Here is a 19,368-nt window from a genome sequence, read left to right as displayed (position 1 = left end):
CATTCTCCAGCATTGGAATTAATTTATTTTTTCACAAGTGCTTGTCAAAATAGTTTTATTTTTGATCCTCTCTGGTGATTTATGAATATTTCATAACTGCCTGGTGATATGCCTGGTGCTTTCTACATTTTTCCTTAGAGACAACCAGAAGAATACTACAGTTAATCAGTTTTTTTTTACACTATTCATAAATGGATAAACCATATAAATTAATTCCATCTGACTGTCTCTCATCTAAGAGGGAGCATAAGGCATAACTCAAAATATTTCTAGACAACTAAGAGAGTGATGTTACTGAATTTCAAACATTTCTGCTGTTTGCCTCCATTATAGAATTGAGTTTAACTGGTCCAGGCTAGTCCTGGTAGAACTAGTGTGTGAGAGAATATGCAGAGAGGTTGGTTAGTGTGGTTTGATAGATAATATACCTTCCTCTCAACAACAGACATTGTCCTTTCTTTCCTAAAACTTCACTCTCAAAAAATAAAATGCAGTGGAATGATAATTCTGGTCCAGCAGGAAATGCTTGCTCATGATGTTGCAGCTGGTGCAGAAACAGTCATTTTGACAAAAAAGCTTTGGGAAAGCAATTTCACCTGGTAAATTGGAAGAAGATTTTTTTTTTTTAAGTAAAAAAACCCACAAGATAGAACTGGAGAAAGAGAGTACAGAGAAAAAAAAAACACTAATGTTCAGAGGTAGGGCAACAAGGAAAAGAAAGGAACAAAGAGAATGAGCTAAAGAGGGAGCAGGATGTAAAAATTAATGCGTAAATATTTTGAAAGGCTTACCAGAGGGAAGACATGAAAAATAAAAATACATATGAAAAAAGACGATTGAACCATGTGTTCTGAGGTATTTAGCAAGCAGTTTCATGCAACACGATGAAAACCTTTTATTTATAACAGCACACTCTACCAACACTTAAATAAGTCTGAGCTGATACCATTAACATCAGCAGCTTTCCATGTAACAATTTTCAAATTAAAAAAAATCAGAAAAGTCAGATGACTCCCCTGGAATTCATGGGCTATGCAGCAATATAAACTAAATAAGAATTGAACAAGGTCAGTTGAGTCAGTGCCAGCAATAACAAATTTCTGTGCTATTTTGGGATTAGTGTCATAAAGACATAAGATTTGTTCAAACCTTACTTTGTGGTGTTACTTTCATCATCCTAAGAGGTATATTTTCTTTTGAAAAAAAATTGTAAAAATACAAAAAAATAAACCCAAGTCTGAGAATTTCTGTTAGTTATTTTAGTAAAACAATCTTATTTGCACTTAGCAGGTAAATATTTATGAATCAGTTCTCACTCAGCTAGTTATATACATTCATATTTGAATATATAAGCTACTATTTTCTTCACATTTTAAAAAAATACTACTCATAAAAGATTTTCATGTGTGCTTTTCCCATGTTTTCCTTTTGGGATCAATAGTGCCCCGAGGGTTACTATGCTCAATTTGTCTTTCTTGCTGGAGGTTGCTGCAGGTCCTAGAGACCATCTCTCTGAAGTGAGAACAAAGGCAACACTTGAGCATATCCTTTCTAAATGAAGGAAAACAGTGGGAAAGAAAATTCCAGGCTCTGGGACTGGGGTGAGAGGCTGGAGTATAGAAAGAGTGTTAACTTCTCTTTATACTCTTTGATACACAGAACAGAGATAAATAAAGAGCAGCTATTGTCCAACATATGTACTCTGAGCTAAGCCTCTATCAATCCAGTCATGACTGCATTAATGAAGTGGGATAAAGAGATTGCCCTGAAAAAAAGTGACATAAGTCACTTTTCCCAGTTCCCTAATAATTTCCTTCCTTGGTTTTCTTTTATTGTGGTGTCCCTATTATTAGATGCCAAAAGTTCAGAGGATTTGGCAGACGGCTGCTATCATGTGGCAGCCCCCTTTGGTGTGCAGTAGATAAGTTGTGGGTTTACACTGTGTATGTCCTTTCCACATGCTTGAATCAGGGGGCTCTTTTTATCCCATGCAATGCAGAAACACTGACACAAAAATGCAGCTGGGGCTGTAAAGAACACCATCAGCTTGAAGGACAGCCCTCAGAGCAACTTTATTGGGCAACAAGGTAAGATTTTAAAAAGAAAAGGACCAAAGAAGGCAACAAGCACAGCAGGCTTTTTGATTCCATTTTTCAAAAGTGGAGTTTTCCAGTAGGGTTGCAGATTTCTCTTACCAGTGGGCTTTACCATTATGCCAATGGTAAGCACCTGAAATACCTCCAAGGTGACTATTAAAAGTTCTATTCATAACTTTTCAGATTCTATTGCTGCAAGAGAAGATGAAATCAGCTGTTTTCCAGACCCTGCTTGGAGGGATGATTCAACTACAACAAAGTGAAAAAATACATCCATTAACTGTAAGATCTTCAAGTCAGGGATTTTCCATCTTATAATATATCTATTGAAAAAAGGAAAATAATGAAGGAGATCATTAGTAAAATGATAAAAAGCTATTCTTATATTTAGTAATAGAAGTACTTAAAAAGCTGAGAGCAGCAGGGTGTATAAATCCTTCTCTGAAGGACAATGTATTTATACTTTAAATGAGGTTGGTAGAAAATCCAGCTGTGAGCATGGATAGATTTTTTTTTTTCTATTGTTATTTAGAGAACCATATTCTTTGTGTCAGAATTAATTTAATCTCTGACTGGAATCCTCTGGTTTTGTCTATACAGCTATTATGAATTTAATCTTTCTTAAGATTAAAAAGATTTTTTTTGCAGTTTTGTTGTACCAAAAGAGGAGTTTTGAAAAAATGATCTTTACCTAAATTAAAGGTTTTCTTGTCTTTACCATGTCCTTACATCTCTTCATTCTTGTTCTCATCATACCTGAGTAAATTCAATTTCCCATAGGCATGAAATCTATTAATGAGTTGGCTGTAAAACAATCAGGCAATTACATTCTCTGAGATTCTCTCTGTCTGGAAGAAACAGCAATTAAAGGCAGACTGCAAACTTAAATACAGGCCAAAGGTGTACCAAGTCAGATTTTAAGGGGAAAAGTACAAATTAAAATACAATACTATAATTGTTATGATAAAAATAATAACATGATGTTAAAATTTATTTCTGAACACTCCCACTAATTGAATCACCTTGACTCAGCAAAATCTTCAGTGTCACAAGCAAGCATTTGATACTGACAAATATTTCTGCCACAGAAGTTATTATATCAGATCTATTTTTGAGGTGCTCATGTCATAGAATTCAACTGTACCCCCATAAATGTTCTGTAAAGAAAACACCAGGTTAGGTAAATACTGAACAGACTTAATTCTGTCTAATTTTCTTTCTCAATCCTGTTTATGCTGAGGATACACAGATCTTACTGCTTGACTAACTTTTACAGAATATTCTGTTTTAAATTCTATCACAGCTAAAATATGGCCAAATTTTATGAGTAAATGTTTCTCTTTTTCCTTTAAATAAAAATGAATTGAAGAGGCCATGCCGGCAATGTAGCCTTCAACTCTCTCTGAAGTTGTGAGAAGTCTCACTTTGAAGGAGTGGAGTCAGAATAACTGAATATAAGCTCTGAAGGACAGTCTAAGAAGATGATGGGGTGGACTTTAATCTTCATTAGACTAGTGTTGTCCTTTACAGAGTCATGACTGAGACCAGAGTCTGACCTGCAGACTAAGGAAAACATTGTCTCTTATGGCAGGAGCTGCTTGGCTAGAGGCAAATTGTCAACAGTGGTAATAAAAGGCAAAAGACCCAGAAAAAGGGTAATTGCCAGGATTAAAAAGATTTAAGAAAGGTCTAAGAAAGTTCTACCATTGGGTAGAGAAATATTAGGATAAAGCCCCAGTGTATCCTCCTATAATATGAGATAATGAGAGTCTGGAGTCTGACTAAAGGTGTGCCTGAAGAAGCTGGACTTGAAACACTCATATTCACACAGTGGGAGAGGATCCTAGAAGGAGAACTCTATGGCCTTTCCTTTGTTCTCCTCAGTTACCATGAGAGGGATTCAAAGGATGATGTGACCTTTCTCCTCACACTTAGAAGGACCTTGTGTTTGTGGTGGACGTACAAGTGCAAGTGGATTTTCTTCTTCTTCCTACAGAGGATTGTGGAGTAGCTTCCAAGCTGAAGAAGGAATTGCAGATTGCTATTTACAGAAAAGCTGAAGAACATCAGGGTATCACCTGCAGAATACTGACCCATAAGAATGCTGTAAAAATGCTGAAGGAGATCTGGAGGCACTTTTCAAAGTGATCATCTTTTATTTTTCTTCTGCTTTAGGAAAAGAAAGAGTTTAAAACTCCAGGCTTCTACATTCCCTCCCTTCAAGTCACTCTAAGATTCATAGTCTTGTGGCTAACCTGGACAACCTGTAGGTAGGGGAGTGCAGGATCATAGGGTGGACAAAACCAGTATGATGTATTTAACAATTATGGATCATGCTGGGGAACAAAAAATTAAAACAAAAAACAAACTAATATACAATGGAGGCTTAGGGAGACCAGCAAGAACTATGAGTGCATGATCAAAATGCTCCTTATGTTGGCCCAAATCACCAACAAAACATCATAATTTATATTTTCAGATGCCAGAATGGGATTTAAACAGATTCCAGTTGAGATTTTATGTGCTAAAAATTTTAGTTCATCTTAAGAGTAAAGTTAAACATAGAGAACTGTATTATGAAAGTCAAGGAAAAAATCACAAAATGATAGAATTGTTTGCTCTGTGAAGTGCACTGTAGCAGATAAATAGGAGAATATTTATCTGTGAATCTATCAAAGCCCTTCAAAGACCCCATAATAAAGAGCCCAGCCTAAACAATTTCTGAAAATTGAAATTCCCTTGTATCTGACTTGCCATCTGACTCTACAGAAGTTCAGCCAGACTAAAAGTAGATTCTGATGTTTATATTGTGTGGTGTCTCTTTGAGTTCACAATGAATTAGTTCTCATTTTTTACTTTCAATGCAAGCTTAGATGGTAATGTGAAACATATTGAGGGTAAAATCTTCATGAACTGAACAAGCACAGAGAAAGCAATCTAGAAGCTTGGAGCCCAGAATTAAAATCGAGTTCAGTATGTTGTATATCATTTCCTTGATTTATTTGAACTCTATTGTTGTTTTTGTTAGTATTACTTATTTGAAAGCTTAACTTAAAGTTGAATATTAGGCAGAGATGTGACACTGATAATGCAATTCCTGATTTTTTCCTAATGTTATGTTGTTTTGGTATTTGAAATAGTCATTCTTTTTATGTCCTTGGAAAGAACATACCTCAGCAATACTACAGATAAGGAACTAATCCAATAATGTTGTGTTTTGCTGGCAATAACCATCAAATATTCTATGGATGCTCACTGATAATGGCAAAATTGTGACAGCTGTGAAGTTCAGTAAGCACCATGAAAATAAACTGTTCTCATGGATTGCTAAGTACTGTTTCTAGAAATTAGTACTATTATATTATACCAACATACCAATCTAAATTCTTTTAGCTCATGAATAAAAAGAGACTCTAGAATAAATCAGAATAATACTAGCAGAACTGAAGCTGATGTTACCACAAGCAGAGCTGCCTGTATTTCTTTGAAACTGCAGAGATTAGTGAAAACTGGGGACAAGAAGGGCAGTTTCTTGGAAATGGCAACAGTGAAGACAGCTACAGCCAAGAGTCAGTAGATTTGGTAACCTATCAGAAAAAGGACTCTGCTCTGTCCCTGATTTTCTTTGCAAACTGGACTGCAGGGTAATGGATCAAAGTGTCTGTTGCACTGTAGCTTCACTCAACCAGAAACATGAAGGGCACTTCTATGCCAGTCCAAGTCCCAGCTACTGCAGAGCCAAGAGCTGCTGTTTAGCCTGACAACTTCCAAAAGCTTTTCAGGAGCAAGGCTGGCTGCAGCAAAACATGCCTTCTTCTCAATGGAACAGTGTGTTTCCAGCTGTGTGATCAAGCTCAAACTCAATCCAGTAAGTTAAATGAAGTTTGGAAAGGGCATCAATTTTTATGAGCACCCAGGCAGCTTCACTACACTAAAGTATTGCATTAGTGAATGAGGGAACGCAGAGCAATGATGGAAGGAAACAACGCTTCCTTCAGCACACACATGCCTCTCATATCAAAAGAGGCAAGCCCATTTTTGTTCACTTCTGCACAGCTTAGGTTTCCACACTTTTTTCACTACAACTTTAAATATTATACACATTTTAAGCTTTGTCACCTAGAGGGCTAAAAGATGTTTTCACTTTTCTGCTATAACTCTATTAGTATACACAAGTTGCTTTGACAGCCCTGAAAAATGAATTCTGATCTATCTTCAGAACAGGTACAGCAAATCAGAAATGCCACATTTTTTCCCCCACATTACTGTATCAATAAGTTTCAGCTGCTGTTCAAACAGACTACTTCTAGGAACAAAAGGACGATTTAATCTCCATGTTCATTCAGTTTTTGGCCTCTGTAAAGAGTCTGCCAAAAAAGTTGCCAATTAGTGCTAATTGTGGAGAAGGTTTTTGTGATGTGTGATGTGCAATGTGCACCCTTCTCCACTGAAAATTGGATTACAACCATCAAACTCATTTTCTATGCTGCTGATATATTTTATTTAGGTCACCAGCATTTCTGCCGTTAGCCTTTTTAAAAGTAGTGCCTGATCAGATGAAAAGCAAACTCATCTAACTCTATTCTCTCAATGTGTTAGATGCATTTGGGGAGGTTATGTTGAATTTTCTTAACCACAATACACAAAAAACAAAATAAGACTTCAAGAGTCTTTTGGTTCTTGTGTGGTTATGTAATAATAACATTAATATAAAGGATTTCCATTTTTAGACATCAAACCCCTGACAGATGTTTTTGGATCTAGTTGCATCTAGTTAGTCTTCTTTATTATGGCACACTTTGATCTGGAGAATTCCTTGTCTGTGATCAAATGTAAAATGAATTTAGATTCATTCCCTTTCATCTCATGTGAGCAAGATGTGTGAACCATTTACTTAGCCCTGCGACTTTGTATGATGAGTATTGTCTTTTTCACTGGTTCCTGGTGAGATTTTTTCTTTTTCTGGTGGATGAACCAGCTCCTTTATATGATCTTACAAAAGACACAGGCAGAATGTCACTTCACATTTGTCAAGAGCAAGCCCCACAATCTTTTTAACAAGTGATGTTTTACAATGTCTTGCAGGAGATTTTTACAAACTGATGTTAATTAGCCCAGAAAAAAATAAAATAGCAATTAAAGCATCAAAACTGTCTTTGGAAAATCTGAAAGGTTTTACTCAACCTTGGAGAGGTTTGATATTATGAAGGCTAAACGACAAAAGACTCCTTAACTCATCTCCTTATAGCTAAGCATTGTAGCAATCAGACAAGAAAGTTTACCCTTGTTTAGGAGCCTTTGCTGCCACTATTAAGGCTCCACAGAGTGTGCTGAAAGAGTTTTTTAGTAATATTTGTTTATTTGTTTTCACAGGTTTCCACCACGTCATTTTTATAGCTGTGTACATTTCCTATACCTAAATGTTGTTATTAGAAGGAATATGGAAAAGGCAAACAGGTACTTTTCCCTTCATACTTTTACCATCAGTAGTTTAAAATGAAGTTTTAATATATGGCAACCATTTAAATTCTGAACTCTCAATTTGCCCATAATATTATCTTTAACCTGTTAGAAAAACTAATGCTCATAGAATCTTTGCAGAAAAGGTTCTTACATATTTATTTATTTATTTACTTTGTACATATGATTTTTGTTACTCATTTATTTGTAAACAATATTACAACTGACATTTGTGCCTTAGGCCAACATCTTTAAAAGTGAGATACTCTCACGGACTAAAATTTTCCAAGCATTTAAGTGTACACATAATTCATCAGTTTAAATAGCCCCCTACACAATAAAAGGGGTGCATGCACGGCACTGGCAGGAGAGACACCTTTGAACAGAACAGGATGGTTTCAAATGTGTGGCTCTAGGTGCAGTAAGAAGCTTCAGCTGAGATTGACTTCAGTAGCCCAAACTGAGCCTGGCACTGCTCAACACCTCTGTCATTGTGGATTTCAGAAGGGGTTTGGTTGTATTCTTTGTCTTGCTTACAAGGTCCTCAGCTTCCTTCAGCATGAGGTGTCAGCCCAATTCTCTACTCTGCAGTGATGCCTGGAAATCAGCATCTCTGACAAACCTGTTAAGTGTCGACAGCAAGAGTAAAGTCTCTAACATCCACCCATCCCCAGGCATTCCCATACCTCTGCTTACAAGGTGAATGGCTCCCCATTCAAGCTGAAACTCTTAAAGTGAGCTTTAGATTACCCTAGACTGTTTGATTTGTATTTCACACTTCTGGGATTAACCTGTGACAATATGCCAAATGTCAGGACCAAAACTGAATATAATTTCAGCTTGAAGATTTTTTTTTTGCCCAAATTATTAACCCTTAATTTGAAGTATCAAATTAAAAGGTTTACCTTATTGATAACAGCAGCTGTTATTTACTTGAACATGTGTACAATGTTTTAGCTTTAATTTCAACCCATATTTTTGATACCATTGCTTGTTTTTAGTGTCAGTTTAGTGTATTTGAAATACTTCTTAAAGGAAAGCTACTTTAATGCCACATTCTATTGTAGGTTAGGAAAGAGAAGTAAAGTTTATTAAATTCTTAAAAAGGTCTGTAAAATCAATAACTGCTGAATTGACCCAGTAGAAAAAGCCTGCAGAAGGCTAACTTCATCTTTTCAGCCCCTTTATATCTGTGTGGGACCTGCTTCTAGAAGAGCAGAGAAATTGCTGGATTGTCATTTAGAGTGAGGAGATTTAAAAAGCAATTTTCACAGCTGACTGGACTGTACAAGCAGAGGCCAGGGGTGCATTGTGAGGGTGAAGAAGCAGTTTCTGAAAATACATTACTAAATAGCAAAAGGTGAGCTTCACTTCACAAGCAGAAATATAAAAATATTATAAGCTCTCTGTTGCTGTCCTTTTGGTTGACCAGAAAGTGCAAATAAACTTCCAGTCTGGGTGAGGATTGACAATAAGTATGGAAAATTCTGTAAACTTTTGAAATTCTATTGTTTTTCAGAATAGACAGCTAAAAATACAACATGAAGGAGCTGATAAAATCACTATATTGTCTGATACAGCCCAAGAAAGCAGTTGCAGTGTACTGCTGTTGCTGAGCTTACATGGAAATATATCAAGCCATGGTAGCTGAGTCCCTTGCAAATGCATGGGATTCCAGTACCTGTCCAAGGCAACGCTGTATTTTCTCTTTCTTACTACTTTATAAAACTTTCTTCTGTTTTGGCAGGAATTTAACTCAGTGAGTCCTTCTCCCCAAGCTAAAGTTTCAGCAGCACACATTATACATAGGGTAATATACACTATTACTAAAGGCAATGCTTAAATGTAAAGGAATAAAAAGATATATATGGTATGTATGACCTGAAGCTTATTGGCACATGATTGAAATACCTTTCATAGGCTCTTTATGCTTAAGTTATGGGAGCTGGTAAAATCTTAATGTCAAACCACCTTAATTCTATCACTGCCGTTTTAGCCATTTTCTGTTGGAATAAAAATTTCATATGTCAAACACATTCCATCATTTCTATTTGCTTTCTGATTGGCTGAAAAGCCTTAGCCAATTTTCTTCTTCAATCATTTTTTGTCTTTAAGGTATTGTTTGCACGTAATTCTTATTACTATTACTATTGCTGTTACTATTGCTATAGATATTACTATTGCTATTAATATTAATGTTAATATTAATATTGATGTTGGGTAATTGATTAATTCCTCTGGATGGCAGTAAAGAGGCTGATGTTGGGGTGCTTTTTCACATCAGATATTTGTAAGCCACATTGTGTTGAACATTACGTCAGGCCCTTTGAATTCCCAAGTGTTGCAGTCCTGGGATAATAGGAAGGCAGGGAATCTCAGTCTCAAACTGAAATGTTCCAGTCTTCAAGAAATATTTCTGGCCCAAATTTCCTCCTAATAAATCACAACCTTTCTGGCTTGCACACAATTCCGTAGGTTATGGCCAAAAAATTTAATGCCACTTGAAATCACTTAAATGTCATGCATGCTTTCCCAGCACATGTACAGAGTAAATTGAAACAATCTGAAAATTAGCCCATGAAATGGCAGATATGTCTGCTATATCTTATTGCTTAGGTAACTGATGGGATATTTCAACAGTCAAATTAGTAGCCCAAAATATCAATCATTTAAATGAAAAATGAATTCTGCATTTTGAGTAGCATTACATCCTGGAGAAATGAATACACAAAGGCTACTTTGCAGCTGCGGAAAAGATTGCAAATAGTTTTGCCCTGCCAACAACTGCCAGCCAGAAAGGGCATGCAGTGTTACGGGTTCTTGTTCTGTATGGCCGTGGTGACATTTTTTGTGCATAACAATAAAGCGTTATGCTTGTAGACACATTTCATTCAGAATAGTAAGGCCCACAGAGGGCTCATAGTTTCATCTCATTAAGGGGGATAATAAGAACTGTGGGGCAGGCAGACAAGGAGCTTTTTGGTGCTCATGAGCATATTGGATTAGTTCACTATCTTTTTTCAGTTGCAGGATGTTGGGATTTCCCCTTCCTTTCATTTTATGGGGAAGAAGGAAATTCAGTGACTGTCAAATGTTATCATCTTAAACAAGGAGACCACCAGAGAGCATCAGGGCTGTTGTGTTGAGCCTAGAAACAGTGTTGTGTGCAGCTTCTTCAGAGATACCTTCAAGAGGCAGTGTCAAAGGCCTCTTGAGGAGTGGCCTGCTAAGCTTGAAGAGATAGTTGTTGCAGGCAGGCATCTTACATTTCGATGTTCTAAATCTCTAAGAGCAAACCTCTCTTCCCAAAGACAGGGGTGATGCATCAGTTACTGCCAGTGAGTAATTGTCCGATGGCATCAGCCATCCATCCATCCATCCATCCATCCATCCATCCATCCATCCATCCATCCATCCATCCATCCATCCACTGCAATGCACAGTACAGGCATCCAAGAGGCAGTCTGGGACTTTGCTCAATGCTGGCATTGGAGTAATTCCTATCCAGGAGAAACTACTGGAGAGTTTGAATTTTTCCAAAGAGCACATCTCAGAGAAATCTCAAAATTAATACAAATAATATGCAGAACTAGACCTGTCTTCTACTTAGAATTACATCTAGGCAACCTTTCACTTCTTCTGCCACTTGACTTGAGAGAACTTGCCTTTTAGAGGAAACCTAAATCAGACTGGGGAGAAACACATGCAAATTGATGAAAATCTCTGACAGTCATTTTTACATATCTTTTTATGTTACTGTGTAGTCCCAGCAGCCATTCTTCGGAATCTGGCTAGGGTTCCAGAATTACTTTTGTTTCATAAAAATTGAGAGTGAATTAAATGCCTACAAACATCTTCAGTATGGCAAGTTCCTGAGCTTATATGCTGGTCCTGGTTCCTGCTGCAGACATTGCCAGGACAAGTGCATCTCTTAAGTGCTGCTGAAGTGGGACCACTGCCTATCATTCAATACAGCATTATTTGGCTATTCCATTTCATTTTTCTGCTGCCACAATATGGGCAGCATTATCTCTCTTGTATGAATGGCTCATGACATGGAGGGGAAAAATGCCTCCTTTTCAGTCACTTAAAATAAAGGTGTAGAAAAGGTGTGACAAGGTATCTCATGCTTATATAGGCAAGTCTGCTTATACTATTGCTGTTAGGAAAACATGGAAATTCTACCAGAATTCCAAGTACTTTCCCAACATTTTAGTCTCCAGCATTTTTGTCCTCAGCTTTTCAGACTCTCTTAAGGTTTTCCCTTTCCTAATGGAATCAGCTACTCATAAAAAGCAACAGTTAATCAGAGAAGAGAAGGCTTTGGGGTGACCTAATTCCAGTACCTGAAGGGAGTATACAAGATAGAGGGAGAGAGACAAGAGTAACTTGTGATAGGACAAGGGGCCAATGGCTTCAAACTGAAAAGAATAAGTTTAGATTAGGTATTAAGGGAAAATTCTTTACCATGAGTGTGGTGAGGCACAGATTTGCAGGATTACACAGAATCACAACCATAAAAATCAGGGGTTTGGATCTCACTGAAGCAAATTCCTTCTGTCCTGCATGCCCCACATAATCTGTAGTGCATTCAAAGAGGGGTGTGAAAGGGGTCTTGCTCAGGCTGGGAGTACAAACTAATGCATCTCTCTAAAGATACATGCAAAGCCACATACCTCACTCCCTCTTCGCTTTAACACCATTTCTGAGATCCATGCACACTGTGGTAAGTGATATAATAACAAGGTGTTGATGATTTAGCTAAAGACATTTGTGGGAAAGGTATGTTCCTCTTATGTTCAAACAAAGTGTCCAACTCTGTGAACAGTGTATTCCTGCAGGCCACATAGCATACAAATGGTAAGGCTTCAAAATGGGAGTTTAAAATAAGTTTGAAATTCTGGACAAAGATCAAATGCAAAAGCATGTTGCATTTAAAGTGTAAGACTTTGAACTGATAGTTTAAAATTTGAAGTTCTCATATCTAGACACATTTCATGGCTATGCAATAGTTTTCTTGAGTGAAGCTAAGCATTCAAAGTCATTCAAATCAAGAAGTGTTACGGAGTTTTGATCTCTGAAATAAGGATAATGACAGCTGTTCATCAGGAAGGTTGTGATGATTGATATTTCACTGAATCATTTTGGTATCTCTAGATGTACTTGATGTATAAACACACAGTGATTATTGTTGTAACTGGTAATTTATTTACTCTCAGGGGATGCTATAGATATAGTTTAGATACTTTATAATTTAGATACAAGGATATAATTTAGATACAAAGTCTTTATACCTTACATCTTTGTTTGCAGCGGCTCTTCCTGACTATCTTGGACTGCAAACCTATCTACCTTAACAAGTAAGTTTGAGGGAATGCCAGTCACCTGTTATCAAAATTTTAAAAAAAATTCAGCTGTTAAAGAAATTGATCAGGAGTATTTGGCACTTGGCTTCTAATAAGCATGTGCAGTAACTGCCACCATAAACTGCTGCTTTGTTAAAGATAGTTTTAGATCCAAATTCAGTTATCTTTCTCAAAAAGATATTGAAAAAAAGCTGTATTCTCCTAACAAGAGAAAACAAAAGTTGTTTGGGTATTTTTTTGGCTTGTATTCAAAAGCTGTTTCCGCATCACAAGCTAAAACAATGTAAGTTTGCCCACTAGCATCTTTTTTTCATAAATCCTCCATCTACTCAATTGCTTTGGTGAGGCCTTAACAGAGGAAGGTCAGTCCCAGCAGACAGACTGATATAGGAAGCTTTTCAGTGTTTGTTCTTGGCAGATCAAATCAGTCTTTTGGTTTATGAAGATTAAAAAAAGAGATAGGTCTGACTTTTATGCCCTTTCATAAGACATGGAAAAGAGCCAGGAAGCACAAGTTTAAGAAAAAATACAGAGAGCAATGAGTTTCTTTGTCTTTCTCCCTAGAGCTTCTGTCAGTCTAAAGTTCCCAAGTATCAAATATTTATTTACTTACTTTCTAGTAATGTACACAGCTGTGGTAGGTAGACCTTCTATGATTACTTGGTATTGAGACTCTACAAGGCAAATTTTGCATGATCCTGTTGTCATTATTCTTAACTTTACCAGACCTTGGGCTGATTATATTTGAAAATTTTCAAATCAAACTTAGTATCCATCTCTGATACTTTGATTATGCAAACAATACATTTTTTTGCACCTGCTGACAAAGTGCTGCACACCTAAAAGGAACTTGAAGTAAAGAAATTTAATATATCATAGTGTATTGACCTTTGCATTCTCCCTGATTTTGGCAAATTAGAAACTTCTGAAAATTCATACTTCACTAGACTTCCACAATATACGAGCTAGATCCTTTACAGACTTTTGCCAAATGAAATTTGCTTGACTTCTTTGCAGCTTCTGTAATGGTTAGATTGCAAGTATACCACCCTCACTTTCCCTACAAAGATACTAGATAACTCCTTCTAGCATTTGGTTTAATAATAATGCAAAATAAGTTGGAAAAAGCTTTTTTGCCTTTTTTTTTTTTATTTAAACATTTTTTTTCAGCGGAAAAAAACACAGGTCTGTTAAGAATTACCAATTCAAACTGGAATGGCTGTAAGGGAGATTTTTCCTAGTCCTGCTCCATCTGGCTGTGCAAATTCCAGTCAGGCTCACATGGGATGAAGTTGTTTGGGTCTGCTCCCTGCAGCAAGCAGTGGCTGGATCAGTGTTTATCTAGCAAATGATTTATTCAAGCTAAGGAGTTGTATCCTCTGTCACAGGTGTCAGCAGCCTCTCTCTAGCACAGTCCTCTTGCATGAGCACAGGGATGGGGAATGCTGCCTGATCCCTGCTCCTACCACCCCTCTTTGATGATTTGAAAGCCTAACAAGCCAACAGCAGTCTTTGACAGCCCTTCACAAACATCAGCATCCAGTGCAGAGCTCAAACACTCTCAGCTGATGGCACCAATGAAAATGCCTAGGAGTGCCAGGGATTATAAAAGCAGTTACATACACCCTGCCTGTGTTAGGGAATCTGAAACCAAACTTTGGAGCACAGGAGACAGTGGCTCTGAGGTGCTAGAGGAGCAGTCCCCTGATGGCAGAGGGTCCCTGCTCTGAAACATTCCCTCCATCATCTTCTTTCTTTTGCCCTTTCCCAAGGCACAAGTGAATTTTCTTCTGGCTTTTTAGGCAGCAAAATTTAATTTTGCTTAAAAATTGTAAAAATAATTCAGATGTTTTGTTCCAGAAGAACAGGAAAATAGATAAATGAATAGGATTAGATTAAAGAATTTTTCACTAATTAAATCCTTAGTCACATTTAAAAAAGAATACTAGTAATGAATGCTGTTATGCATTTATGTCACTATATTTCATAATTTCTAGCTGTTTATGAAAACTAGCTTTAGTATATTGAGTGGTCAATTTAAAATAAAATCTTTTCTACAATGCTGCAAGTAATTTTGTGCCTTACACATGCTTTTTTGTGTCAATACAAAATGACAACAAATAGGTCTTTTAAAATAAGAAATATTATTCAATAATCAAGTTCTAGCAGCTTTGGAAACACATTTTAAGCAAGTGCAAAATTATGTTCTGGTGTTTCTTCAGGACACTTTCTTCTTGAGAGTGTTTTATTTTACAGAAGCATAGAAGTGACAGATTATTGTGTAGGTAATCATGGCTAATTTTTAACTTCAAACACTCCTCTGTGATCTTAAAAGCTTTTCATTTGTTCATAGGCACAGGTTTGTACAAGCCCTGTGCAACGTCTGTATGCTGTTTTAATAAATAGCTATAGTGGTGGCTCTCGCTCCAAAGAAGTTTAATTAGATCTGAAAAGTAATTTAAGCTCTTACATGACTTTGACATGGATGAGCACTATCACAAATGTTCCCACTTTAAATTGCAAGGTACTATGACTTTTGCATAAAAATGTTGCATCCCTAAATCCTGCTGAGATTGGTAGTTTCAAGGTAACAGCATCTCAGAAGATGTGGTTAGACTGAATCGGGACTATCTGGGAACTTGGAAGTCTGAACCCCTCAGGCAGTCTGATGTACTTGGTCAATTCTGTGCTCAAATACTTAGCTGATATTTCAATGACATTCAGTCAGTAAGAATAGAACAAATTTTTAAACAGTGATCAAAATTTACTGCTTCAGTGAAACCATATCTATTTACGTAAACTGGTAAATTTGATACTAATTCTGTTCAAGCAAAAATGCATTATCACTCTGAAAAACATGTGTTTTTAGGATTCCTTCCCAATTAATTCAATCCCATAGTCCACGATGTTAGTTGTAGAGCTGCTGCTCCTGTGCCAGGAGCAGCACTGAGTCCATAAGATTTCTTTTTGTGTGGTTTCTCATGTGGATTTGTTCCACTACCCAAAGCCCAGAGCAAGGGGTGAGGCTTACAGTAATACCTATTTTTAGCTGCTGCTTGCAGAGAGTGAAATGGGATACATCTGTCTGGTTTGGTGTCTGCAACCTTTAGAGGAGACAAAAAGGAGACAGCCTGAGCTACTGGGAGAGGGTGACAGTGCTTGAGTCTCCAATAGACCACCTGAAATCAGGTGGGGACTCCTTGCAATCCACCCCCAGTGCCCACTGTCACTGGATGTTTCATCCAGTTTAATCAGACTGTTTAATCAGTCTTGTTTTGCATTGCTTAGTGGATAGCAGTTTTTGACAAAATGTTTCATTTACAAGTTTTGTCTTTCATCTCCTCCTATCAAAGTGCTTTTTGGCACATCCCAAAAGAAGCAGTCTTGACTTGCAGGTCAGATTTTGATACAGATGAGACACCACCAAAGGTGTAACAACTAAGATAACCCCTTTCCCTGCACTAAAAAGGCTAGGTAAAAACATATATTAATAAAACAGCTGTTTAATGTCTACTTTATATGGTAAAGATCTCTTGATTAATTGAAAGTCTATAATGTAAAAAACTAGCAGCGATACAGAAAAATGTACTTATTCACAATACATGAAGATCATCTCATCAATATTTCTTCCTAGATGCTAAGACAAGTCTACTGTCATTGCTCTGGAAATGCTATAGAGTATCTGAGGGAACTGTAAGCATGTTCTTTAGCTGTGCTGTGAGCCATGATGCTACATACCAACCTAAGACTGACTTGATTAAACAACATATCCACTTCTGGCAGGATCTCAGGGCTGTTGCTCACTGTCACTGCTTTTTGTTGGCAGTACAGCTTACTGTCTGTCATGCCTTTCTGTGCACTGAGAGGAACAGACCATACTGCAATCCTTTTGGCTGTTGCTCTTTTTGGTGGCACCAGACTGGAGATCCCCCAGCATGAGTGTTTTCCCCCTCCATTTTCATGTATACAGGGGGATATTTGAGAGGAGAGCAAAGTCCTTCAGTTTGGCATAACTGTTGGAATTAACTCCTCCCAGTAGAGACAGTTTCATATCACTCCTCTGTCTTGGTATCTAAAGAGAGAACTTTCAAAGTGCCAGGAGGAGTTTTTCAGGGCAAAAATAACTCTGAGTATTTTCTTCGATGTGTGCTCATTGCTGCCTCACATTGCACAAAGGATTTCACCACAAGAGACTAACCTTTCTGCATACTTCCTGCAGCAAATCAAGGAAGCTCCAAATAAGAAAAGAGTGCACACATTGATTTTAAGTATCTGAGAATTTGAAAGAAATATTCACTGCATGCAACCTGCTCTGCCTTCTAAAAGAAGAACAGTATGCTGTCATCCTGCCTGGCCTCCTACCCTCTTGTTTCTGGCATGGATGGCCAGGGACTCTGTGCCTGATTTTCACCTCCACCCGGATGCCAATCCACCTTACCAGTCTTCTGTCAGGTCACTGGGGTAACTGCTGATCACTCTCATCTCCTGCCAGGCTATTTTGTTGGCGAGAACCCATACTGGATACATGACATTTGGTCTACTTTTACTTTTAGGCTGCTCGCAAAAGGACACTGCTTTCCAATTCTCTAATTGCTGTTTCATTCAAATTTGAAGCTTTCTGCTGCAACCTCCATTTTTATAACACCCACTTATATAAATAGTACCTATAATAAGTACTGAAGTCCAGAGTATTTAATACAATAATGCTACATAGGAAATACTCTAGTTTAAAAAGAAATTTTTAAAAATAAATGTCACATAATTTATTTTTTCATAAAGCTTTTTTGTTGGTTTTTTTTTTTTATGTGTTACACTGTGTAACACATAAAAATAAAAAGATGGACATACATAGATATATATGGATACATAAATAGGCATGCAAATGGATATATAAAAAAGGGGTGATTGCTACTTGCCAGTGTATAGGCAGAGGCATTTTCATAAACTGGAAGATTTTGTATCAGAAAGTGGAAAAATACAGAGAATAAGCTAAGCAAAGCTGAAGCAACATGGTCCATAATACTAAACTGCTATGTGTATGATAAACAGTTCTCATTGATAATTACTATACCATAAGAGATCTTCCCATTATATACAGATTTAGTAGTTCAAGGATGCATCTGCTGCCCTGTAGATTTTTCTTCCCATGGTTACAGAGATCACATTCTAGTTATTTTATTGCTTACTAAAAGGAATGACCCAAGTGAGGTAGATTTCTGATTGTTTAACAGTCCGTCACAGTCAGTCTTGGCAGCTAATAGTTTCCACCTCTAAGAGACTGTAATAAGGTTACAGGTAATAATTATATTTAAGTGTTCCTCTGCCAAGTATCAGATGCTAGATCTGTCTGTAAATGAAAATTATATCAGACAAAGGTTGCTGAGCTCACTAGGTAGGTATGGTGCAAGTCACAGGAAGGTTTAGTCCTGGATGTTCTCTAAATGTGGAAGGAGATTATTTTCCAAATTGGAATAAGAAGCAGTAATAATAGAAGTATTATGCAAGCAACATAGTTTAGTTTCTATTTCCAGACAGATTATGTGCTTGCCATATTCCTGAGTCTTTACTACACCTGAAATATTATTTAATTCATTATTGAGTAAAGAAAAGAGCATGTTGTTAGGGCATTTGCTAATGTACGCAAGTGTCCAAGCAGAATGCTAAAATCTCTAGAAAATGTTTCCATATATATATATTAGCAAAAATGATCTTTTAGCAAATAGAGAACATCATTCTTCATAGTATGCTTTTGAGAAAATTAGATGCAAAATGTTTCAAAAATCAGAATGACTGTAACTGAGAGCCATGATTTATGAGTAAAAGAAAATCAAATGTGAGACATAGTGTACAGCCTTGGGTCAACTATTAGAACAATATGCGTGTGTACTTGCTAAAAAACCAATAAGAGTACATTTATCAGCAAAACCCTTAAGAAACAGGAGTTCAAAGGAAATTCATTATTGAAAACAGTTACATTTTTTTTGAAAATGCATTACATATAAAGAACTCATAGAAGTATATCTATTGCACTTTAAAAATCTGTTTATTTGTATGCTTACTGAATATATAAGTACATGAACAGCAAGAAAGGAGGAAAAATTCTAAATAAATATAAATATAAACAATAAAATATAAGACCATTGTTTAGAAAGTGGAGATTACAGAGCAGTTGACATTACTTCATTGATGAAATATGACTGGATATTTTAAAATAAAATTATTGTGTTGCAATGCATGTAGGAAGAGGAAAGTTACCAGCATTGTCCTTCATGGCAATCTGAGAGCAGAGAAATTTGCAGGCACAGATGGTGTGTACACACAGATTCACCAAGTCTAATGAGAGAATGATCACAGGGCAAAGGTAATTAGGCAGCCTTTATGCTAATTTTAAGGAACAAATAATAGTTTGAATGTTAGAAAACAGCCCCAAAGAAAGTAGCTAAACA

General features: G+C 36.8%; 1 long non-coding RNA gene across 4 annotated transcripts; it reads left to right on the top strand.

The window, feature by feature from the left end:
- The first annotated feature begins 1,782 nt into the window (after positions 1-1,782).
- Positions 1,783-15,862, top strand: LOC146763465 (uncharacterized). Of its 4 annotated transcripts, none has more exons than XR_014952322.1 (5): positions 1,783-2,087; positions 2,280-2,378; positions 4,093-4,240; positions 7,470-7,553; positions 9,304-15,862. It is a non-coding gene; the product is annotated as an uncharacterized LOC146763465 (long non-coding RNA). The 4 variants fall into 4 exon arrangements; XR_014952320.1 differs by having other exon boundaries at positions 4,093-5,964; XR_014952321.1 differs by having other exon boundaries at positions 7,470-15,862.
- The last annotated feature ends 3,506 nt before the right edge of the window (positions 15,863-19,368 follow it).

The sequence above is a fragment of the Lonchura striata genome, chromosome 1A (genome assembly GCF_050655825.1).
Source record: "Lonchura striata isolate lonStrDom1 chromosome 1A, ASM5065582v1, whole genome shotgun sequence".
NCBI lineage: Eukaryota > Metazoa > Chordata > Aves > Passeriformes > Estrildidae > Lonchura > Lonchura striata.
Note: the sequence above shows the minus strand (reverse complement) of the source record. Positions and strands in the feature narration are given on the sequence as shown.